Raw genomic sequence first — 25,934 nt, 5'->3', positions numbered from 1 at the left:
CATAGTTTTTACATGAGTTTGGGTGCACGGCCAATAGTTTTACATAGACTATAGTACAGTAATGTCCTGTAGGGCCACAGTATGCTATGGGAAACAGTGTTTCTGATATAGTGACCTCCCGCCTAGTACAGCCTAGTACAGCCTAGTGCAGCCTAGTACAGCCTAGTCCATCTTAGTACAGCCTAGTCCACCCTAGTACAGCCTAGTGCAGCCTAGTGCAGCCTAGGCCAGCCTAGTCCAGCCTAGTACAGCCTAGTCCACCCTAGTACAGCCTAGTCCAGCCTAGTGCAGCCTAGTCCAGCCTAGACCAGCCTAGTCCAGCCTAGTCCAGACTTGAGAAGCGTAGTCCAGCCTAGAGCAGCCTAGTCCAGCCTGGGAAAGGCTAGAATAGGGTCTACTAGGCTCTTGTCAGCCCTGTAGGTCCTCACGCTTCAGATGAACCACTGTAGTGTGTACAAAGGCCATAGTTTTTACATGAGTTTGGGTGCACGGCCAATAGTTTTACATAGACTATAGTACAGTAATGTCCTGTAGGTCCACAGTATGCTATGGGAAACAGTGTTTCTGGTATAGTGACCTCCCGTGGACCCTCACGCACGCACGCACGCACGCATGCACGCACGCACGCACGCACGCACGCACGCACGCACGCACGCACGCACGCACGCACGCACGCACGCACGCACGCACGCACGCATGCATGCATGCACGCACGCACGCACAGTTAGATGGCTATACTAGGCTGGATCTGGCTGGGAAAGGCTAGAATAGGGTCTACTAGGCTGTACTAGGCTCTTGTCAACCCTGTAGGTCCTCACGCTTGAGATGAACCACTGTGTACACAGGCCATAGTTTTTACATGAGTTTGGGTGCACGGCCAATAGTTTTACATAGGCTATAGTACAGTAATGTCTCGTACAGCCTAGTCCAGCCTAGTACATCCTAGTCCAGCCTAGTCCAGCCTAGTACAGCCTAGTACAGCCTAGTACAGCCTAGTGCAGCCTAGTACAGCCTAGTCCATCTTAGTACAGCCTAGTCCACCCTAGTACAGCCTAGTGCAGCCTAGTGCAGCCTAGGCCAGCCTAGTCCAGCCTAGTACAGCCTAGTCCACCCTAGTCCAGCCTAGTGCAGCCTAGTCCAGCCTAGACCAGCCTAGTCCAGCCTAGTCCAGACTTGAGAAGCCTAGTCCAGCCTAGTCCAGCCTGGGAAAGGCTAGAATAGGGTCTACTAGGCTCTTGTCAGCCCTGTAGGTCCTCACGCTTGAGATGAACCACTGTAGTGTGTACACAGGCCATAGTTTTTACATGAGTTTGGGTGCACGGCCAATAGTTTTACATAGACTATAGTACAGTAATGTCCTGTAGGGCCACAGTATGCTATGGGAAACAGTGTTTCTGATATAGTGACCTCCCGCCTAGTACAGCCTAGTACAGCCTAGTGCAGCCTAGTACAGCCTAGTCCATCTTAGTACAGCCTAGTCCACCCTAGTACAGCCTAGTGCAGCCTAGTGCAGCCTAGTACAGCCTAGTCCATCTTAGTACAGCCTAGTCCACCATAGTACAGCCTAGTGCAGCCTAGTGCAGCCTAGGCCAGCCTAGTCCAGCCTAGTACAGCCTAGTCCACCCTAGTCCAGCCTAGTGCAGCCTAGTCCAGCCTAGACCAGCCTAGTCCAGCCTAGTCCAGACTTGAGAAGCCTAGTCCAGCCTAGAGCAGCCTAGTCCAGCCTGGGAAAGGCTAGAATAGGGTCTACTAGGCTCTTGTCAGCCCTGTAGGTCCTCACGCTTGAGATGAACCACTGTAGTGTGTACATAGGCCATAGTTTTTACATGAGTTTGGGTGCACGGCCAATAGTTTTACATAGACTATAGTACAGTAATGCCCTGTAGGTCCACAGTATGCTATGGGAAACAGTGTTTCTGATATAGTGACCTCCCGTGGACCCGCACGCCCGCACGCACGTACGCACGCACGCACGCACGCACGCACGCACAGTTAGATGGCTATACTAGGCTGGATCTGGCTGGGAAAGGCTAGAATAGGGTCTACTAGGCTCTTGTCAGCCATGTAGGTCCTCACGCTTGAGATGAACCACTGTAGTGTGTACACAGGCCATAGTTTTACATAGACTATAGTACAGTAATGTCCTGTAGGTCCACAGTATGCTATGGGAAACAGTGTTTCTGATATAGTGACCTCCCGTGGACCCGCACGCACGCACGCACGCACGCACGCACGCACGCACGCACGCACGCACGCACGCACGCACGCACGCACGCACAGTTAGATGGCTATACTAGGCTGGATCTGGCTGGGAAAGGCTAGAATAGGGTCTACTAGGCTCTTGTCAGCCCTGTAGGTCCTCACGCTTGAGATGAACCACTGTGTACACAAGCCATAGTTTTTACATGAGTTTGGGTGCACGGCCAATAGTTTTACATAGACTATAGTACAGTAATGTCCTGTAGGCCCACAGTATGCTATGGGAAACAGTGTTTCTGATATAGTGACCTCACGTGGACCCTCACGCACGCACGCACGCACGCACGCACGCACGCACGCACGCACGCACGCACAGTTAGATGGCTATACTAGGCTGGATCTGGCTGGGAAAGGATGGAATAGGGTCTACTAGGCTCTTGTCAGCCCTGTAGGTCCTCACGCTTGAGATGAACCACTGTAGTGTGTACACAGGCCATAGTTTTTACATGAGTTTGGGTGCACGGCCAATAGTTTTACATAGACTATAGTACAGTAATGTCCTGTAGGTCCACAGTATGCTATGGGAAACAGTGTTTCTGATATAGTGACCTCCCGTGGACCCGCACGCACGCACGCACGCACGCACGCACGCACGCACGCACGCACGCACACAAAGTTAGATGGCTATACTAGGCTGGATCTGGCTGGGAAAGGCTAGAATAAGGTCTACTAGGCTGTACTAGGCTCTTGTCAACCCTGTAGGTCCTCACGCTTGAGATGAACCACTGTGTACACAGGCCATAGTTTTTACATGAGTTTGGGTGCACGGCCAATAGTTTTACATAGGCTATAGTACAGTAATGTCTCGTACAGCCTAGTCCAACCTAGTCCAGCCTAGTACAGCCTAGTCCAGTCTAGTCCAGCCTAGTCCAGCCTAGTGCAGCCTAGTACAGCCTAGTCCATCTTAGTACAGCCTAGTCCACCCTAGTACAGCCTAGTGCAGCCTAGGCCAGCCTAGGCCAGCCTAGTCCAGCCTAGTACAGCCTAGTCCACCCTAGTACAGCCTAGTGCAGCCTAGTCCAGCCTAGTCCAGCCTAGAGCAGCCTAGTCCAGCCTAGAGCAGCCTAGTCCAGCCTAGTTCAGCCTAGTCCAGCATATTTTGTTATCAAAAAAGTGTTTTGTTATAAAACTATTGGTCGTGCACAGACATGTAAAAACTATTGCCTGTGTACACAGTGGTTATAAGTGCGAGAAGGTTCAGGACTCACAAGAGCCTATAGTACAGCTTAATAGAGTCTATTAGAGTCCAGTACAGCCTGGTACACCCTAGTATAGCTTAGTACAGCCATCTAAATACCCCCCCTCCTAGTCTATTCTCCCACTAGGCTGGACTAGGCTAGACGTGGGTGTACATGGCTGTACCAGACCCTACTGGCCTCTAATAGGCTCTTTTCGGCTCTAGTAGACTGTGCTAGGCTGTACTAGGGTCTATTAGGCTGTACGAGGCAGTAAAGTACTATAGCCTAGAAATGTTCATGTAAAACTATTGGCCGTGCACACAAACTCCTGTAAAAACTATTGCCCGTGTACACAGTGGTTATTTCAAGTGCGAGGAACTACAGGGCTGACAAGAGTCTAGTACAGCCTAGTACACCCTATTCTAGCCCTTTCCAGCCCGATCCAACCTAGTATAGCCTAGTACAGCCATCTAAATACCCCTCTCTCCAAGTCTATTCTCCCACTAGGCTGGACTAAGCTAAACTTGGGTGTACAAGGCTGTACTAGACTCTACTGGGCTCCAATAGGCTGTTTTCGGCTCTAGCAGACTGTACTAGGCTCTATTAGGCTGTACGAGGCAGTAAAGTACTATAGCCTAGAAATGTTCATGTAAAACTATTGGCCGTGCACACAAACTCCTGTAAAAACTATTGCCCGTGTACACAGTGGTTATTTCAAGTGCGAGGAACTGCAGGGCTGACAAGAGTCTAGTACACCCTATTCTAGCCTATTCCAGCCTGATGTAGCCTAGTATAGCCTAGTACAGCCATCTAAATACCCCCCCCCCCCCCCCCTCCTAGTCTATTCTCCCACTAGGCTGGATTAAGCTAAACGTGGGTGTACAAGGCTGTACTAGACTCTACTGGGCTCCAATAGGCTGTTTCCGGCTCTAGCAGACTGTACTAGGCTCTATTAGGCTGTACGAGGCAGTAAAGTACTATAGCCTAGAAATGTTCATGTAAAACTATTGGCCGTGCACACAAAGTCCTGTAAAAACTATTGCCCGTGTACACAGTGGTTATTCCCAAGTGCGAGGAACTACAGGGCTGACAAGAGCCTAGTACAGCCTAATAGAGGCTATTAGAGTCTAGCACAGCCTAGTACACCCCATTATAGCCTTTTCCAGCCTGATCTAACCTAGTATAGCCTAGTACAGCCACCAAAATACCCCCCTCTCCAAGTCTATTCTCCCACTAGGCTGGACTAGGCAGGACGTGTGTGTACAAGGCTATACTAGACTATACTGGCCTCTAATAGGCTGTTTTCGGCTCTAGTAGACTGTGCTAGGCTGTACTAGGGTATATTAGGCTGTACGAGGCAGTACAGTACTATAGCGTAGAAATGTTCATGTAAAACTATTGGCCGTGCACACAAACTCCTGTAAAAACTATTGCCCGTGTACACAGTGGTTATTTCAAGTGCGAGGAACTACAGGGCTGACAAGAGTCTAGTACAGCCTAGTACACCCTATTCTAGCCCTTTCCAGCCCGATCCAACCTAGTATAGCCTAGTACAGCCATCTAAATACCCCTCTCTCCAAGTCTATTCTCCCACTAGGCTGGACTAAGCTAAACTTGGGTGTACAAGGCTGTACTAGACTCTACTGGGCTCCAATAGGCTGTTTTCGGCTCTAGCAGACTGTACTAGGCTCTATTAGGCTGTACGAGGCAGTAAAGTACTATAGCCTAGAAATGTTCATGTAAAACTATTGGCCGTGCACACAAACTCCTGTAAAAACTATTGCCCGTGTACACAGTGGTTATTTCAAGTGCGAGGAACTGCAGGGCTGACAAGAGTCTAGTACACCCTATTCTAGCCTATTCCAGCCTGATGTAGCCTAGTATAGCCTAGTACAGCCATCTAAATACCCCCCCCCCCCCCCCCCCCCTCCTAGTCTATTCTCCCACTAGGCTGGATTAAGCTAAACGTGGGTGTACAAGGCTGTACTAGACTCTACTGGGCTCCAATAGGCTGTTTCCGGCTCTAGCAGACTGTACTAGGCTCTATTAGGCTGTACGAGGCAGTAAAGTACTATAGCCTAGAAATGTTCATGTAAAACTATTGGCCGTGCACACAAAGTCCTGTAAAAACTATTGCCCGTGTACACAGTGGTTATTCCCAAGTGCGAGGAACTACAGGGCTGACAAGAGCCTAGTACAGCCTAATAGAGGCTATTAGAGTCTAGCACAGCCTAGTACACCCCATTATAGCCTTTTCCAGCCTGATCTAACCTAGTATAGCCTAGTACAGCCACCAAAATACCCCCCTCTCCAAGTCTATTCTCCCACTAGGCTGGACTAGGCAGGACGTGTGTGTACAAGGCTATACTAGACTATACTGGCCTCTAATAGGCTGTTTTCGGCTCTAGTAGACTGTGCTAGGCTGTACTAGGGTATATTAGGCTGTACGAGGCAGTACAGTACTATAGCGTAGAAATGTTCATGTAAAACTATTGGCCGTGCACACAAACTCCTGTAAAAACTATTGCCCGTGTACACAGTGGTTATTTCAAGTGCGAGGAACTACAGGGCTGACAAGAGCCTAGTACAGCCTAGTACACCCTATTCTAGCCCTTTCCAGCCTGATCCAGCCTAGTATATCCTAGTATAGCCATCTAAATACCCCTCTCCCCTAGTCTATTCTCCCACTAGGTTGGACTAGGCTAGACGTGGTTGTACATGGCTGTACTAGACTCTACTGGGCTCTAATAGGCTGTTTTCAGCTCTAGTAGACCATGCTAGGCTGTACTAGGGTCTATTAGGCTGTACGAGGCTGTAAAGTACTATACCTAGAAATGTTCATCTAAAACTATTGGCCGTGCACACTAACTCCTGTAAAAACTATTTCCCGTGTACACAGTGGTTATTCCCAGGTGCAAGGAAATACAGGGCTGACAAGAGCCTAGTACAGCCTAGTACACCCTATTCTAGCCTATTCCAGCCTGATCCAGCCTAGTATAGCCTAGTACAGCCATCTAAATACCCCTCTCTCCAAGTCTATTCTCCCACTAGGCTGGACTAAGCTAAACGTGGGTGTACAAGGCTGTACTGGACTCTACTGGCCTCTAATAGGCTGTTTTCGGCTCTAGTAGACTGTGCTAGGCTGTACTAGGGTATATTAGGCTGTATGAGGCAGTACAGTACTATAGCGTAGAAATGCTCATGTAAAACTATTGGCCGTGCACACAAACTCATGTAAAAACTATTGCCCGTGTACACAGTGGTTATTTCAAGTGCGAGGAACTACAGGGCTGACAAGAGCCTAGTACAGCCTAGTACACCCTATTCTAGCCCTTTCCAGCCTGATCCAGCCTAGTATATCCTAGTATAGCCATCTAAATACCCCTCTCCCCTAGTCTATTCTCCCACTAGGTTGGACTAGGCTAGACGTGGGTGTACATGGCTGTACTAGACTCTACTGGGCTCTAATAGGCTGTTTTCAGCTCTAGTAGACCGTGCTAGGCTGTACTAGGGTCTATTAGGCTGTACGAGGCTGTAAAGTACTATACCTAGAAATGTTCATCTAAAACTATTGTGACACTGCCACATAAAATGTGAAATGTGAAACAATGTATTTCCTGGCCTGGTATGAGTATGAAAGAAAATTAAACATACTGGGGGATAACAGGGGAATATGTTTGTTAAACCAAGGTTGAATATTTAACACTGAAATGTAGTGTACGGATATACAATATAATTTGTTGTGTGAAATTGAACCATGGTCATCAATTTTCTGTTATGACAAGGTTTGATCACAAGGGGAGCTGTGGGGAAATGTGTGTGAGAAATATTGCCAGGAAACTATAAAAGACCAGGAAGTGAGGCGCCGAGCCTGGGTTCCATTTTGGGCAGTAAGGAGAGAGTTTGGTGTTGCTAGTTTTCTTTGCCAAACACACTCTTTTAAAGGCCAATACTATGCCAATTCAGAGGTAAAACGCAGAAAATGCCGGTCTGACCGAAGAACTTTGCCAAGGGAAGGAAATAAAGTTTGGTAGGCCAGCTTCTGAGGCTTGGAGCTCTGTCAAACAAACAGAGCTGGTGAACAAAGGACCCAGCGGACCACGCCCGACTTAAAGGTGGGGTGAGCAGCAGATACTTTTTCATTTTTCCGGTAAGCAAGGCTTTGCCTTTTTGTTTTGTACATTTTTTGGACTGTCTAAATTGAACAGAAGAGGATCTACAGCAGTTGGATTAATCTGGATACTCTGATTACTTTTTTCGGGATTACTTTTGGAACACTGACTTTGGGGGCACCTTTAAAGGGACATTGCAGGGGATAATTTGAAGGGACTGGAACATTTAATTTACATTTTGAAGGGATTGATTGCCCAGTTTGTATGATTTTGGTTTGATTCGATCTGTAAATATTATAAAGACCAGCCATTTCACCTAAAGGGAAATAGTTTTGCGTTTTCCTTGTGCTCTATACTACTATTCATTTCCAGTATCTAGATTTACTGTCGCAGGTACAGGACCTTTATTTATTTATTTTATTTTATATAACTCAGACTTATACGCCAATAGGCCTGATTGTTATACTATTGGCCGTGCACACAAACTCCTGTAAAAACTATTGCCCGTGTACACAGTGGTTATTCCCAAGTGCGAGGAACTACAGGGCTGACAAGAGCCTAGTACAGCCTAATAGAGGCTATTAGAGTCTAGCACAGCGTAGTACACCCCATTCTAGCCTTTTCTAGCCTGATCCAACCTAGTATAGCCTAGTACAGCCACCAAAATACCCCCCTCTCCAAGTCTATTCTCCCACTAGGCTGGACGTGTGGGTACAAGGCTGTACTAGACTCTACTGGCCTCTAGTAGACTGTGCTAGGCTGTACTAGGGTCTATTAGGCTGTACGAGGCACAGTACTATAGTGTAGAAATGTTCATGTAAAACTATTGGCCGTGCACACAAAGTCATGTAAAAACTATTGCCCGTGTACACAGTGGTTATTTCAAGTGCGAGGAACTAAAGGGCTGACAAGAGCCTAGTACAGCCTAGTACACCCTATTCTAGCCCTTTCCAGCCTGATCCAGCCTAGTATATCCTAGTATAGCCATCTAAATACCCCTCTCCCCTAGTCTATTCTCCCACTAGGTTGGACTAGGCAAGACGTGGGTGTACATGGCTGTACTAGACTCTACTGGCCTCTAATAGGCTGTTTTCGGCTCAAGTAGACTGTGCTAGGCTGTACTAGGGTATATTAGGCTGTACAAGGCAGTACAGTACTATAGCGTAGAAATGTTCATGTAAAACTCCTGTAAAAACTATTGTCCGTGTACACAGTGGTTATTTCAAGTGCGAGGAACTACAGGGCTGACAAGAGCCTAGTACAGCCTAGTACACCCTATTCTAGCCCTTTCCAGCCTGATCCAGCCTAGTATATCCTAGTATACCCATCTAAATACCCCTCTCTCCTAGTCTATTCTCCCACTAGGTTGGACTAGGCTAGACGTGGGTGTACATGGCTGTACTAGACTCTACTGGGCTTTAATAGGCTGTTTTCGGCTCTAGTAGACTGTGCTAGGCTGTACTAGGGTATATTAAGCTGTATGAGGCAGTAAAGTACTATACCTAGAAATGCTCATGTAAAACTTTTGGCCGTGCACACTAACTCCTTTAAAAACGATTGCCCGTGTACATAGTGGTTATTCCCAAGTGCGAGGAAATACAGGGCTGACAAGAGCCTAGTACAGCCTAATAGAGGCTATTAGAGTCTAGCACAGCCTAGTACACCCCATTCTAGCCTGATCCAACCTAGTATAGCCTAGTACAGACACAAATACCCCACTCTCCAAGTCTATTCTCCCACTAGGCTGGACTAGGCTAGACGTGGGTGTACATGGCTGTACTAGACTACTAGGCTCTAATAGGCTGTTTTCGGTTCTAGTAGACTGTGCTAGGCTGTACTAGGGTCTATTAGGCTGTACGAGGCAGTAAAGTACCCTAGTAGACCCTTGACGATCCTTCATTAACTGTGTGTGTGTGTGTGTGTGTGTGTGTGTGCGTGCGTGCGTGCGTGCGAGGAGTAGAGTAGCTTTGCTCAACTTGATTTATACTTGTATTCTCCACTGCTATTCTGACATGCTGTGGTGTACAGTACATTTTTGTCAATTTAATTATTTTGCCACGGACATACAAAATGAGCGGACAATAATATTACCAGAAACACATAAAGAGTAGTTGGATCTACTTAGGATCATAATAGTTCTGCAACTCTGAGAGTGTACAAATGGAACCAAATGGACCCTTACACCTGTAAGCGTCCATTTGGTTCCATTCGTACCCTCTCAGAGTTAAGGGGGTGCTTACAAATAAAACATTTGAGAACCACTTGTACTTATTGGACTTATAATGTATATGGAGATCTCTGTATCTGCCTGTCTGCCTGTGTCTAGTGAAAACTGACTGTGAAAAGTGTACTGGTTAAGTAATCAACCAGGCAGGTGTGGGGTTGCCATGGCAATCAATTGGCTGAGGCAGAGGCTGGGAATTCTACAGGTGAGGGGACTTAGGCTAATTAGGTCCACTGGCAGAGCCTGACCAAAGCCTTTTGTGGTGTTTCTCCAGCTGGAATAGGCTAGACTACTAGACTAGGGTGTACGGTTGTACTAGACTATATTTTACACGCACGCACGCACGCACGCACGCACGCACGCACGCACGCACGCACGCACAGTTAGATGGCTATACTAGGCTGGATCTGGTTGGGAAAGGCTAGAATAGGGTCTACTAGGCTGTACTGGACTATACTAGGCTCCATTAGGCTGTACTAGGCTCTTGTCAGCCCTGTAGGTCCTCACGCTTGAGATGAACCACTGTGTACACAGGCCATAGTTTTTACATGAGTTTGGGTGCACGGCCAATAGTTTTACATAGGCTATAGTACAGTAATGTCTCCTACAGCCTAATAGAGCCTAGTACAGGCTGTATTAGGCTATACTATGCTTGATCCTGCTGGAATAGGCTAGACTAGGGTGTACTACGCTGTACTGGACTCTAAAAGGCTGTACTAGGCTCTTGTCAGCCCTGTAGCTCCTCACACTTGAAATTAACCACTGTGTACACAGGCAATAGATTTTACATGAGTTTGTGTGCACGGCCAATAGTTTTGAACGTGTGCGTGTGTGTGTGTGTTGTGCGTGCGTGCGTGCGTGCGTGCGTGCGTGCGTGCGTGCGTGCGAGGAGTAGAGTAGCTTTGCCCTTACACCTGTAAGCGTCCATTTGGTTCCATTCGTACCCTCTCAGAGTTAAGGGGGTGCTTACAAATAAAACATTTGAGAACTACTTGTACTTATTGGACTCATAATGTATATGGAGATCTCTGTATCTGCCTGTCTGCCTGTGTCTAGTGAAAACTGACTGTGAAAAGTGTACTGGTTAAGTAATCAATCAGGCAGGTGTGGGGTTGCCATGGCAATCAATTGGCTGAGGCAGAGGCTGGGAATTCTACAGGTGAGGGGACTTAGGCTAATTAGGTCCACTGGCAGAGCCTGACCAAAGCCTTTTGTGGTGTTTCTCCAGCTGGAATAGGCTAGACTACTAGACTAGGGTGTACGGCTGTACTAGACTATATTTTACACGCACGCACGCACGCACACACGCACACACGCACGCATGCACGCACAGTTAGATGGCTATACTAGGCTGGATCTGGTTGGGAAAGGCTAGAATAGGGTCTACTAGGCTGTACTGGACTATACTAGGCTCCATTAGGCTGTACTAGGCTCTTGTCAGCCCTGTAGGTCCTCACGCTTGAGATGAACCACTGTGTACACAGGCCATAGTTTTTACATGAGTTTGGGTGCACGGCCAATAGTTTTACATAGGCTATAGTACAGTAATGTCTCCTACAGCCTAATAGAGCCTAGTACAGGCTGTATTAGGCTATACTATGCTTGATCCTGCTGGAATAGGCTAGACTAGGGTGTACTACGCTGTACTGGACTCTAAAAGGCTGTACTAGGCTCTTGTCAGCCCTGTAGCTCCTCACACTTGAAATTAACCACTGTGTACACAGGCAATAGATTTTACATGAGTTTGTGTGCACGGCCAATAGTTTTGAACGTGTGCGTGTGTGTGTGTGTTGTGTGTGCGTGCGTGCGTGCGTGCGTGCGTGCGTGCGTGCGTGCGTGCGTGCGAGGAGTAGAGTAGCTTTGCCCTTACACCTGTAAGCGTCCATTTGGTTCCATTCGTACCCTCTCAGAGTTAAGGGGGTGCTTACAAATAAAACATTTGAGAACTACTTGTACTTATTGGACTCATAATGTATATGGAGATCTCTGTATCTGCCTGTCTGCCTGTGTCTAGTGAAAACTGACTGTGAAAAGTGTACTGGTTAAGTAATCAATCAGGCAGGTGTGGGGTTGCCATGGCAATCAATTGGCTGAGGCAGAGGCTGGGAATTCTACAGGTGAGGGGACTTAGGCTAATTAGGTCCACTGGCAGAGCCTGACCAAAGCCTTTTGTGGTGTTTCTCCAGCTGGAATAGGCTAGACTACTAGACTAGGGTGTACGGCTGTACTAGACTATATTTTACACGCACGCACGCACGCACACACGCACACACGCACGCATGCACGCACAGTTAGATGGCTATACTAGGCTGGATCTGGTTGGGAAAGGCTAGAATAGGGTCTACTAGGCTGTACTGGACTATAATAGGCTCCATTAGGCTGTAGTAGGCTCTTGTCAGCCCTGTAGGTCCTCACGCTTGAGATGAACCACTGTGTACACAGGCCATAGTTTTTACATGAGTTTGGGTGCACGGCCAATAGTTTTACATAGGCTATAGTACAGTAATGTCTCCTACAGCCTAATAGAGCCTAGTACAGGCTGTATTAGGCTATACTATGCTTGATCCTGCTGGAATAGGCTAGACTAGGGTGTACTACGCTGTACTGGACTCTAATAGGCTGTACTAGGCTCTTGTCAGCCCTGTAGCTCCTCACACTTGAAATGAACCACTGTGTACACGGGAAATAGTTTTTACATATGTTTGTGTGCACGGCCAATAGGCTATAGTACAGTAATGTCTCGTACAGCCTAATAGAGCCTAGTCCAGCCTACTAGAGCTGAATACAGCCTATTAGAGCCCAGTAGTCTAGTACAGCCTAGTATACCCACGTCTAGCCTAGTGTGGAGAATAGACTAGGAGAGGGGGGGAAGTTATATGGCTGTACTAGGCTATACTACGCTTGATCCGGCTAGACTAGGGTGTACTACGCTGTACTAGACTCTAATAGGCTCCATTAGGCTGTACTAGGCTCTTGTCAGCCCTGTAGTTCCTCACACTTGGGAATAACCACTGTGTACACGGGCAATAGTTTTTACAGGAGTGTGTGTGCATGGCCAATAGTTTTACATGAACATTTCTAGGATATAGTACTTTACAGCCTCGTACAGCCTAATAGACCCTAGTACAGCCTAGCACAGTCTACTAGAGCCAAAAACAGCATATTAGAGCCCAGTAGAGTCTAGGACAGTCATGTACACCCACATCTAGCCTAGTCCAGCCTAGTGAGAGAATAGACTTGGAGAGGGGGGATTTTGGTGGCTGTACTAGGCTATACTAGGCTGGATCAGGCTGGAATAGGCTAGAATGCAGTGTACTAGACTGCACTGGACTCTAATTGGCCCTATTAGGCTGTATCAGGCTCTTGTAAGCCCTGTAGTTCCACGCACTTGAGGTTAACAACTGCGTACACAGGCAATAGTTTTTACATGAGTTTGTGTGCTCGGACAATAGTTGTACATGGAACATTTCTAGCCTTTTGTACTTTACTGCCTTGTAAAGCCTAATATACCCTAGTACAGCCTAGCACAGTCTACTAGAGTCAAAAACAGCCTATTAGAGCCTTGTAGAGTCTAGTACAGCCATGTACACCCACGTCTAGCCTAGTCCAACCTAGTGGGAGAATAGACTTGGAGAGAGGGGTATTTAGATGGCTGTACTAGGCTATACTAGGCTGGATCAGGCCGGAATAGGCTAGAATAGGGTGTACTAGGCTGTACTAGGCTCTTGTCAGCCCTGTATTTCCTTGCACTTGGGAATAACCACTGTGTACACGGGCAATAGTTTTTACAGGAGTTAGTGTGCACGGCCAATAGTTTTACATGAACATTTCTAGGTATAGTACTTTACTGCCTCGTACAGCCTAATAGACCCTAGTACAGCCTAGCACAGTCTACTAGAGCCAAAAACAGCCTATTAGAGCCCAGCAGAGCCTAGTCCAGCCTAGTGGGAGAATAGACTTGGAGAGAGGGGTATTTTGGTGGTTGTACTAGGCTATACTAGACTGGATCAGGCTGGAATATGCTAGAATGCGGTGTACTAGGCTGTACTGGACTCTAATAGGCCCTATTAGGCTGTACCAGGCTCTTGTCAGCCATGTAGTTCACGCACTTGAGGTTAACCACTGCGTAAGCAGGCAATAGTTTTTACATGAGTTTGTGTGCACGGACAATAGTTGTACATGGAACATTTCTAGGCTTTTGTAAAGCCTAATATACCCTAGTACAGCCTAGTACAGTCTACTAGAGCCAAAAACAACATTAGAGCCCAGTAGAGTCTAGGACAGCCATGTACACCCACGTCTAGCCTAGTCCAACCTAGTGGGAGAATAGACTAGGATGGGGGGGGGGGGGGTATTTAGATGGCTGTACTAGGCTGGAACAGGCTGGAATAGGCTAGAATAGGGTGTACTAGGCTGTACTAGACTTTAATAGGCTCCATTAAGCTGTACTAGGCACTTGGGAATAGCCACTGTGTGCACGGCCAATAGTTTTACATGAACATTTCTAGACTTTAATGGCTGTAATAGACTTGTCCGTGATAAGAGCTTCTCTTCACACGGGTGGGATTGTTTTCTATTAGCCTGCCGTGTACACCATTCTTTTTCTGTGTGACTGCCATGCAGGCAAACACGTGTGGCTCAGCCAGGAATGGTATGCTTATCAAAATATTTCCATTATGCGTTACCATGGCGAGGTATTTCGCAATAAGCGATGTCCAAAACCCATTAAGGACCCCAGGGGGTCCCCAAACCACACTTTGATAACCATTGAATGACCCCATCGAGACCCATCAAGGACCCCATGGGGTCCCCGAACCACACTTTGATAACCAGTGTTGGACCTCATCGAAACCTATCAAGGACCCCAAGGGGTCCCCGAACCACACTTTGATAACCAGTGTTGGACCTCATTGAAACCTATCAAGGACCCCAAGGGGTCCCCGAACCACACTTTGATAACCAGTGAAGGACCTTATCGAGACCCATCAAGGACCCCATGGGGTCCCCGAACCACACTTTGATAACCAGTGTTGGACCTCATCGAAACCTATCAAGGACCCCAAGGGGTCCCCGAACCACACTTTGATAACCAGTGAAGGACCTTATCGAGACCCATCAAGGACCCCATGGGGTCCCCGAACCACACTTTGATAACCAGTGTTGGACCTCATCGAGACCTATCAAGGACCCATGGGGTCCCCGAACCACACTTTGATAACCAGTGTTGGACCTCATCGAAACCTATCAAGGACCCCAAGGGGTCCCCGAACCACACTTTGATAACCAGTGAAGGACCCCATCGAGACCCATCAAGGACCCCAGGGGGTCCCCGGACCACACTTTGATAACCAGTGTTGGACCTCATCGAAACCTATCAAGGACCCCAAGGGGTCCCCGAACCACACTTTGATAACCAGTGAAGGACCCCATCGAGACCCATCAAGGACCCCATGGGGTCCCCGAACCACACTTTGATAACCAGTGTTGGACCTCATCGAGACCTATCAAGGACCCCATGGTGTCCCCGAACCACACTTTGATAACCAGTGTTGGACCCCATCGAGACCCATCAAGGACCCCATGGGGTCCCCGAACCACACTTTGATAACCAGTGTTGGACCTCATCGAGACCCATCAAGGACCCCATGGGGTCCCCGAACCACACTTTGCTAACCAGTGTTGGACCCCATCGAGACCCATCAAGGACCCCATGGGGTCCCCGAACCACACTTTGCTAACCAGTGTTGGACCCCATCGAGACCCATCAAGGACCCCATGGGGTCCCCGAACCACACTTTGATAACCAGCGTTGGACCCCATCGAGACCCATCAAGGACCCCATGGGGTCCCCGAACCACACTTTGATAACCAGCGTTGGACCCCATCGAGACCCATCAAGGACCCCAGGGGGTCCCCGAACCACACTTTCATAACCAGTGAAGGACCCCATCGAGACCCATCAAGGACCCCATGGGGTCCCCGAACCACACTTTGATAACCAGCGTTGGACCCCATCGAGACCCATCAAGGACCCCATGGGGTCCCCGAACCACACTTTGATAACCAGCGTTGGACCCCATCGAGACCCATCAAGGACCCCAGGGGGTCCCCGAACCACACTTTGATAACCAGTGAAGGACCCCATCGAGACCCATCAAGGACCCCAGGGGGTCCCCGAATCACACTTTGATAACCAGCGTTGGACCCCATCGAGACCCATCAAGGACCCCATGGCGTCCCCGAACCACACTTTGATAACCAGCGTTGAACCCCATCGAGACCCATCAAGGACCCCAGGGGGTCCCCGTACCACACTTTGATAACCAGCGTTGCACCCCATCGAGACCCATCAAGGACCCCATGGGGTCCCCGAACCACACTTTGATAACCAGTGTTGGACTTCATCGAGACCCATCAAGGACCCCATGGGGTCCCCGAACCACACTTTGATAACCAGTGTTGGACCTCATCGAGACCCATCAAGGACCCCATGTGGTCCCCGAACCACACTTTGATAACCAGTGTTGGACCCCATCGAGACCCATTAAGGACCCCATGGGGTCCCCAAACCACACTTTGATAACCAGTGAAGGACCCCATCGAGACCCATCAAGGACCCCAGGGGGTCCCCGAACCACACTTTGATAACCAGCGTTGGACCCCATCGAGACCCATCAAGGACCCCATGGGGTCCCCGAACCACACTTTGATAACCAGCGTTGGACCCCATCGAGACCCATCAAGGACCCCAGGGGGTCCCCGTACCACACTTTGATAACCAGCGTTGGACCCCATCGAGACCCATCAAGGACCCCATGGGGTCCCCGAACCACACTTTGATAACCAGCGTTGGACCCCACCGAGACCCATCAAGGACCCCATGGGGTCCCCGAACCACACTTTGATAACCAGCGTTGGACCCCATCGAGACCCATCAAGGACCCCATGGGGTAACCGAACCACACTTTGATAACCAGTGTTGGACCCCATCGAGACCCATCAAGGACCCCTGGGGGTCCCCGAACCACACTTTGATAACCAGCGTTGGACCCCATCGAGACCCATCAAGGACCCCATGGGGGTCCCCGAACCACACTTTGATAACCAGCGTTGGACCCCATCGAGACCCATCAAGGACCCCATGGGGGTCCCCGAACCACACTTTGATAACCAGCGTTGGACCCCATCGAGACCCATCAAGGACCCCATGGGGGTCCCCGAACCACACTTTGATAACCAGTGTTGGACCACATCGAAACCTATCAAGGATCCCAGGGGGTCCCCGAACCACACTTAAGTGTTGGACCCCATAGAAAGTCCTTTCTAGGCTGGAGTAGGCTAGACTATGGCTCTCTGCTGCCCCCCGTTGACAAAATGTTGTAAACACAGACAGGTTCACGAAAAGCAGTGGCGCGTGTTCACGCTCCGGATGAACTATGGGAAGTGTTCCCTGCCGGGTGCACCGGCACTAGTTTGTATACGGGCCATAGTTTCTTACCATTGAAACAACCTGCTGTGAACACCACTTTAATTGTTATTATTATTATTATTATAATAATAATAATAATTATTATTTGTAGTAGTAGTAGTAGTAGTAGTAGTAGTAGTAGTAGTAGTAGTAGTAGTAGTAGTAGTATTGAATCGCAGCCTTCCAATCAGCCTTGTCAATTATTCAGCCTCATCCTGTACGTCCACTTACCATTAGTTGGTAGCACTAGCAGCTAATAATCACTGTCATGTCACGTTGAGTCGACGTGTTGTTTATTTGAAATTGTTCTCACTTCCCGGTGTGTGCACTCACTGCACTAGCAGCACTGAGAGTTGCGATTGCTGCATCATTGTATAGCCTATGCTGCCTCCCAGTTATACCTTACAGTAATTTCAAGACAAGTAAAATAATTGTTTAACTTTTTTCTTGCCAAATACGTTTATAAACGTACCCCCCCCCCCCCCCCCCCCCCCCCCTCCGTTGAGCCTACATTATTTATTGTATTTTCAAAGCGCCGTATCTCCAAAGGTTAGAGAGCTGTCCATGGTGAGCCGGCGCACACCCGACGAACGTAAATCATTTGTGATTTTGTATCGCATCGCTGAGAAAATGTAGCTGTTTGTACTGCTAGCTAAAGGCTGTGGGCTGTGTTGTGTTGTGTTGTTCCCCTTCCGGAAGCCCCCACCTTCCTGTTTAACCCGGAAAAAAAACAATCTCCGTAGCATTGGAGTGAACGAGTGGCAGAGAAGCAGTCAAAGTTTTTGAACACTAGACGCAGTAAATATGTTAATCAAGCTGCATTTGTGTATTTCTCTACTTGGCTGTGCTGTATGCTGTTTATGCTTTGAAGTCCAATAATACACACTGACACACTTGAACGGGGCCTCCCGATCCTTAAGGCCGCCCCTTACTGTAGATGGTTTCATTATATTTTTCTGTATACTGTGTAGATTTTACTTAGATTCATAGTAAGACAAGGAAACACAAAAACTAAGTATTTATGTTGTGGGACATTTTGGTTGGGTCTGCACTGAGGAGTAATAGTTGCAACATACAGGTCTTGGTTAATTCACGTATATATATTAGCTGTTATTACAAAAAAAACATATTGTATTATGATCTTTTATTAACCAACATGCATATAACCTAAATGTTTTTTAACCGTGTGGATTTCGAGATCCACTTGGGAAGTCGTCTGCATCTGCAGTGCCAGTATGCTATGCAGTATGATTTATGACAAACATTTTTGACTCAAACTTTTAAGCAGGGAATCATAGCTTCAAATTGACATATTGGTTGTTTAGTTTGACCCATATAGATATGGCTTATAGAGTATATAATGTCTTGCAGAAAATTAACAGCGAGTTGAGAAAATAGGCTTGAAAGGTTCACTTGTGGTCTCTAACATTACACCTAGCTACATGTTTAAGCATTTACTTCATATTTACATGTCAATTTCAGCTCTGACACTTATTTCAGACATGCTCTAGTATGTGAAGAGGCTGCCTGTGCTATTAACTCATATTGGATAAAGACAAAAGTTTGGTCACAAATAGTGGAGGCACTGCGGTGTACTCAAATCCTGCAAAGTCGTGCCGTAAAATACTATTCTAATCATAATTCATATTCTAATCATAATTCTTAATTCAGTCAATTGTTCTGAACTGTAGACAATGCTATGGCTGTAATTTCTCAGGAAATTATCCCGCTTATTTCATGCTCTGCGGATTAATGCAATCATAAGCATGACAAGGCAAGTAGAGTAGCTATCACTGTCTCCAGTTGGGGTGATTAATCCATTTTGGGCGGGAACCCCCTTTTGGTGTTAGCATTATGTTATGCTTTAGCTATTGAAAAATATCAGATCTACAAGCTCATAGCGCGCCACCGAGTGGCGCGCTACGAGCTTGTAGGTCTGCTATTTTCTGAAAAATCGTCGTTCGAAAAATCGAACGACTGACATAGAAACATAGCTTTTTCAGAAAATTGTCAGGATGTAGAAGACATTTTTAGGGTAAAAAAAAGAAATCCTGGGAACTGCACTATGTATAAATAGAAATGCTGTTATTGTACTGCTTTTTCCAAATAAAATAAATATTATAAAAAAAAAAAGAAGACTTTTTAGAATCTGATCTCAGGTCAAAATGGGTTAAGTATCACAGGGACTGACTATAGGACGAAGGGGGGGAAATGCAATGTCATTGTAAAATTAATTTAAAAGTAATGAATTCTATTGACGGTCACACAAAATGGTTCTACAGTACCTTACCTACCGTGTTAGAAAAGCCATTAAAACTCCTGGTTAGATTTTTGTCCATGCAGAAATATCTAGCCTTGGCCCGCGTGCCTGCCACCATGGACTCCCGGCTGTATGCATAATCAATCCATATGTATTCATAACCTTCAATAGCGATCAATGTTTTATTTCTTTGACAATCATTTTTTATTCAGCGTTTATCCATTCCAGCTTCTATCACAAAGGAATAATTCATCTTTGCATATATGAATACAGAACCCACCCTCACCAGTTCACCACAAAATAATCGATTGAAGGGGACTTAATTGAGCCCAGGCTATATACGTATGTTTAACAATCTGCACCTCAACAAACCAATGAGATCACAGTTGGTTTAAGGTCATCATAGCCGTTCTAGCACCCTGATTTACCCTGCACTGAAGAGCATTTTCTGCCGACCTAAAAGAAAATCGCCTGCTCAATAAACGGTACTCTTCCTTCAAATGGTTCCAGTTTAAACCCTCAGAGCCAGCACTTTGAATAAGTGTTTGCTCACAGTAATTGAAATTTCTTGTGATTGTAAATAATGCAACCCCAGTGCAATGTATTCCTTTTTACTTGTATGTGAAAATACCCGGTTGCTTTGCTGATCTAGTGCTGAAGTCTATGAACATCATGAAGTATTATGAACGATAGCATCACTTTTGCTTTACTCAGAGTGGAGTTCTAAGTTGTCAGTCCATTTGTCCACCACTCTATAGCCTTTACTCTAGTAGGGCCACCCTTAGGCCAAAATGTATCTTCAAATCTGATTCCGAGGGGCAAATTGTCTTGCCTGGGTAGTGTTTTCCTCAAGTGCCACCATTTGGCCGATTTCCAGTTAAAGAGCAGCACAGTCGATAGGGCTGCTAGAGGATTTAGAGTAAACTATTAGGGCACTATTTTGGGGGCACTTGGGTTGGCATGAGCTGTGCAGTGAATGGGCAGCATATAGCGAGTCACAGACAGATGTCTTTAACCCATTTTGACCTGAGATCAGATTCTAAAAATGTCTTCTACATCCTGCCAGTTTTCTGAAAAAAAACTTCTTCGGTTTTTCAAAAATAGCAGATCTACAAGCGCGTAGCGCGCCACTCGGTGGCGCGCTATGAGCTTGTAGATCTGATATTTTTCAATAGCTAAAGCACAACATAATGCTAACACCAAAAGGGGTTCCCGCCAAAATGGGTTAAAATCACACAAACCACCTTCATGGCTCCTCTGCTCCATTTTTCTATTAATCCCTCAAACTGGAACACCATATTTTAGCATGTTGTTATGCATTCTAACCCACACAACAGCTTCCGTGTTACAGTGACATATCCAGAGTGTAAGTGTACCAGCCCCATTTTATAGACACAATTAACCCTGGCCAGGTACTGTAGCGCAACACACACACACACACACACACACACACACACACACACACACACACACACACACACACACACACACACACACACACACACACACACACACACACACACACACACACACACACACACACACACACACACACACACACACACACACGTATCATTTCTTTTTTTAAACAGGACAGTTGTGTAACAGACTGAGTGACGGGTTTGTATTCGTAGGCCTACATTCAGGATTTAAACAGTGTGCTGTGCCAAAGCCCTTGACAGCATTCTCACCCACTCTGTGGTGGAATGGGACAATAAAGGAGGGAAGTATAGTACTAGAGACAAGGTCACAATGTGATTCTGGTTTACTGCAAGCTAGTGAGTCCATCTCCTGAGTTGTCCGAGGTGAAATGGCAGAATAGGAGATAAGACAGTGAAATCTGATTGTACAGTACGCCTCTTACAGCTTAGGAGGTGAGAGCGGCAACCATGTAGGCGTCTTACAGCTTGGAGGTGAGAGCTACACAGATGGATGTTTGTGTGGCAAATATGAATCGGGGCTTATGAATTGGCCTTTACACTAGCTGAGAAACGCTAGTTGTAGTCTTGGTGATAGCATTTGTCATATTCTCCCTAAGACAATTTTACATCATCTACAGTTTGTTTGAGGTGCTGTACTGTACATTATCTTGTTTGACTACTCTGCACAAGGATATTAGATTGCTTCGGGAAGAAATTACATTTCCAAGGCTTTTTCTTTTTTAATGATGCTATGAAAATTAGCCCTTGTGTCAGAGTGCACTGCTCTTAAAGGTAATGAAAAGTGATCATTTGATTGATCATGATTGAATCACTCAGGAAAATACCAAAAGTCTGTCGCTACACTTCACCCACCACACTCTCTGTGTGGTGTCTCTCTCTAAGTTAGCCATTCACCGGTGTTGTATCAAACATCTGAGGAAATCCACACACACAGCACAGCAACAACAAACTACTTCTCCAACTCAAGCAAAATCAACTTCGCTTTTCTTAGTTGATTTATTTTTACCCAGCTTGTGCAATTCGAGCAATTCTTCGGTTGTAGAAGTGAAGAATCTCTCTGAGGGTGCGGTGGTCACACCAAACTTTAATTCTCCCCTTGCGGGGGGGATTCTGCCAACGCTTTTTAATGGGAACGGAAATCCTTGAATAGCAACAGACCGCTAGGTTCCCATTGAAAAGCACACCACATTACACAGGCAGAATCAAAGTTCGGTGTGACTGTACCCTAAAGCCTGCTAAAAGCCTATGACTGCATACTTGTAAATAGTATGTTTTTCTATTATTTGAAGATTGCCAATGCTTCCTCGATCTCTTGCAGTTTTTCTAATGAATGTTGTGCCATTTCAAATCACAGCCAATTGTCCAGGCCCCCCTGACCTCTTCTCTTGCTCTTGTCAACCCTCATCCAGGTTGGCAGTGAAGCTGAAGTTCAAATCATTAGCATCTTGTCTCCCTGTCCCCTTTTCACCTCCAACATTCATTTCCTGGGAGGCGCTAACGAGCAAGCATGGAGTAGGTTGCGTATTTGATGAGCTCCGCTAAAATCAGGTTAAAAAGTTATTTTTAAACACAACTCACCCATAAAAAAGAACGTAAAATATCGCCAAACCTGTTATCTTCAAGTTATATTAGTTGAACCCTGGCCTGGCTACTATATGTCATATAATCTACGGAAGTTTAGTTACGCCAAACCAACACCCGCACCGAAGCCTAAAGCCACGGACCCGAGTGTCTCTCCTACCCAGGAGGGAGGCCACTCCTCCCGGACTGCTGAGGCAATGGCGGACCCAACAGATCTGAAATCTGAAATCCTCTCCTTGCTGAAAAAGGACATCGCCGCTTTAATCAGGTCTGAATTAACGGCTGTGATGGCTAAGGAATTTGACAGTGTCAGGTCCGAGCTAAATTCACTTAAGACAGAAGTGGCAAAAAATACCGCAACAATACGTTCTGATGTGGAGGAGATGAAAACAACATTCATTTCCTTCCTCGACTGCTTACACCTTACACCAACACACACCTACATGTACAGTAGGCAGTAAGCATACGCACACATCACCTAGTGAACTTTAACAAGAAGTAAGCACTTATAAATGCTTTTTCTTTTGCATTAGTTCATGTTGTACATTTTGTAACTACTCCTGTAGCAATAATCTCGACAATGCCCTCTTCTTAGACTAACTTTATCGCAGAAACAGCAAAAAAAAACAAAAAAAACAATTTATGTCTCTGCCTACTAAAACCCACCTGTCTCACTTAAAAAAAATAGCTGAGGCCAGCATACGGCCCTATGACAGCAGCCATCAGCCCATTCTATTCTAGCGTACACAGTGGCACGCTGAGCTGGGCACTCAACGCTGCACATGTCACACTACAGGACATGCCCTGGCTGTCACCTCTTTGATCGCTTTGTCTAATTATACACAGCTTGATGTGCACAGATTAATGTGGCCCATATATCACAGATACATGAACACACATTCTCGCACGCATACATGCACACAGGCACGCATGCACACACTCACGCACACGCAAGCATGCACGCACGCACACAGAGCATGTGACGTGGTTGGCATTTGAAAGCCAATTAATGCATGAGCAGACTTCATGAACAGACTATAGTCGCACCAGATTGTCATGTCACAGGCACAGGTGCAGGCAGCGCACATCTCTTATAGCCAACACCAAAAGAACACCAATATTCACACAGTAGCAACACCCCTCTCGAGCGCACACAAATGCATACATACATGTAGTACACACTAGTTCTTATACATAAGTAACATACCACAGTTGACAATTCCTTTTCCACCAGAGCCCTCAGAGCCAGTAAACTACATTGCAGTGTTAGTGAAAGCTTCCCCTGTCTCGCCGCTATGCTAATTAGAGATTAGGAAAACAAATTCAACATGCCACAGAGAAACTCACTTCCAGCTCTCCGCCATTAGCATCTCAACAAGACCCCAGTTACTCACCACCAACAACAAGCAGGCACAAAGACTGGCAGTAAAAATGCCCGAGGACAAGAAAAAGAAAATAGAGAAGAGAGTAATTAAACTAAGGCTAGTTGGGTAATAAATAAAACATTAAGATGTTAGCTTTCTAACACAGTGGTAAATTGGTAGTAAGACTATGGCTGAATACTGCAGTGCATGGTTTCCCCATAGACACCGAAAACCTTAGCACCCCTCACATGCCCTCAACCACAATGCAGCAGGGCTATTCTTCTCCTCATGACCCCGTCCACCCAAAAGGCAGTATTTAAACCAGACTACACCCTCAGCTTTCCTTGAACCAATTTCATGGCTGATCTCCCCAGTATGAGGGGCTGCGACAGGCCAATTCCACCCAGCAGGACAGACTTGGCCCCTGGGGTCCAGAGGCCTCCGACAATGGGCTGATCATTTCCAGCACGTGGTGTCACCATTTAACGGGTCAAGAAAAAACTGAAATACACATTAGGGAGAGGCCTAATCATACATTAGTGTGCCGCTAATGCTGGTATAAATTATTCATAGGTTTCCTTGTGATCGTTCTCTGCAAACTACACAACATGCTGCTATGTGTAGACTTGCAAATGGATCGGAGGAGGATTTTCATTTGATTTGAAATTCATGTTCAGTCTATTTTGTTGCAGATTGTAGAGAAAGTGAAATGGACTAAAACCGTTTTATTTCAAAGTGGGGAAGTCAGTGTGTAGATTCTCTCAATCTCACTATGCAGCACAACTTTGACAACCTATTCTCTGACACATTTTGCACTTGAATATTAGATCCTGTTTATGCAATTGTAAAAATCAAAGTGAGGGGCACTCTTATCATCGTGCGTCATCTCATACTGGCCAATCAGAATGCCTGTTGCCACAAATTTACGTCATATTTGGCAGACATTTGACCTAATTTCTCCTTTCATTGTCGATGGCAAATATGAGACGTGTGGGGACAAGATGACGTACATTTTCCTTTCATTGTCAATGGCATTTAATGTTTGTGTTGCGGAAAGTTTGTGGGGACAAAAGCTGTATATAGGAGGGGCTAGAGCCCCTCAAAATAAATACCTGGTATCAGGCCAGGCCACATCACTCTGACTCATACATAACCATAAACCAACCTGTTACGCCCAACCGCCCATATATAGGCATGTCACAATCCCTGGTTTGATCCCCATACTGTAGCTGGGGGTCACATTTTTCGATGAGGAAATTCCAAGCTATTATTGTCTCCACCAGGCCGAAGGCATGGGGAGAGAGTATGTTTTGCACTCCGTCCGTGTGTGTGTCCGTGTGTGTGTCCGTCCGTCCTTCCGTCCGTCTGTGAACAGCTAATCTCCGGCACCGTTAACCCGGTCGATGCCAAACTTTGCACACACATTCCCTGGATGCCAACGATGAACCTCTGCCCCACATTTTCAAGAACGGCCTGTTATAGCGCCACCATGAGGCAGCTTTTCACATGTTTTACCTAAAACTGCACCGATCTGCGTGAAACGTTGCATGCACACTCTCTAGAGGCCAAGGACAAACCTTTGACCTGCATTTTCCACATCTGCCTTTTATAGCGCCACCAGGAGGCCGACTTTTGTAAAACACATTTTTTTATATTACTCCTCCAGATTCTGTCCAAAAATCTCACAAATCGTTACACAGTATCTCTATGGTCATGTGCGCAAGTCGGATCTGTCCGATATTTCATATTCCATCCTAATTGGCTATAATTGGCTTTCACAGTTTGCAAGATTGCCCCGTTTTGAACAAAAGCCTCAAATCATGAACGCAGCGTGCAATTTACGTGAAATCACACATTTTCTTACTAGGCTGAGGAATATATCCCACCCTTTTCACATTGGCCTGTTATAGCGCCACCAACAGGTAGATTTTTGCAAAACACATTTTTTTAACAAAACGCCTCAAATCATCCAATTGCCATCAAAGGCGTATGAAGAAATGGCACCCTTTTCACATTTGGCCTATTATAGCGCCACCAGGAGGCCAC

At 46.5% G+C, this 25,934-nt stretch overlaps 1 protein-coding gene across 1 annotated transcript in view; it reads left to right on the top strand.

The window, feature by feature from the left end:
• spon1a (spondin 1a) overlaps positions 1–25,934 on the top strand; it is a gene marked incomplete at its 5' end in the record, with an annotated part of 197,525 nt that overhangs the window by 104,597 nt on the left and 66,994 nt on the right. The window lies entirely within an intron of this gene.

The sequence above is a fragment of the Electrona antarctica genome (assembly GCF_951216825.1).
Source record: "Electrona antarctica genome assembly, chromosome: 3".
Taxonomy (NCBI): Eukaryota; Metazoa; Chordata; class Actinopteri; order Myctophiformes; family Myctophidae; genus Electrona; species Electrona antarctica.
The sequence above is the reverse complement of the archived record's forward strand: the minus strand, read 5'-3'. Positions and strand labels throughout refer to the sequence as shown.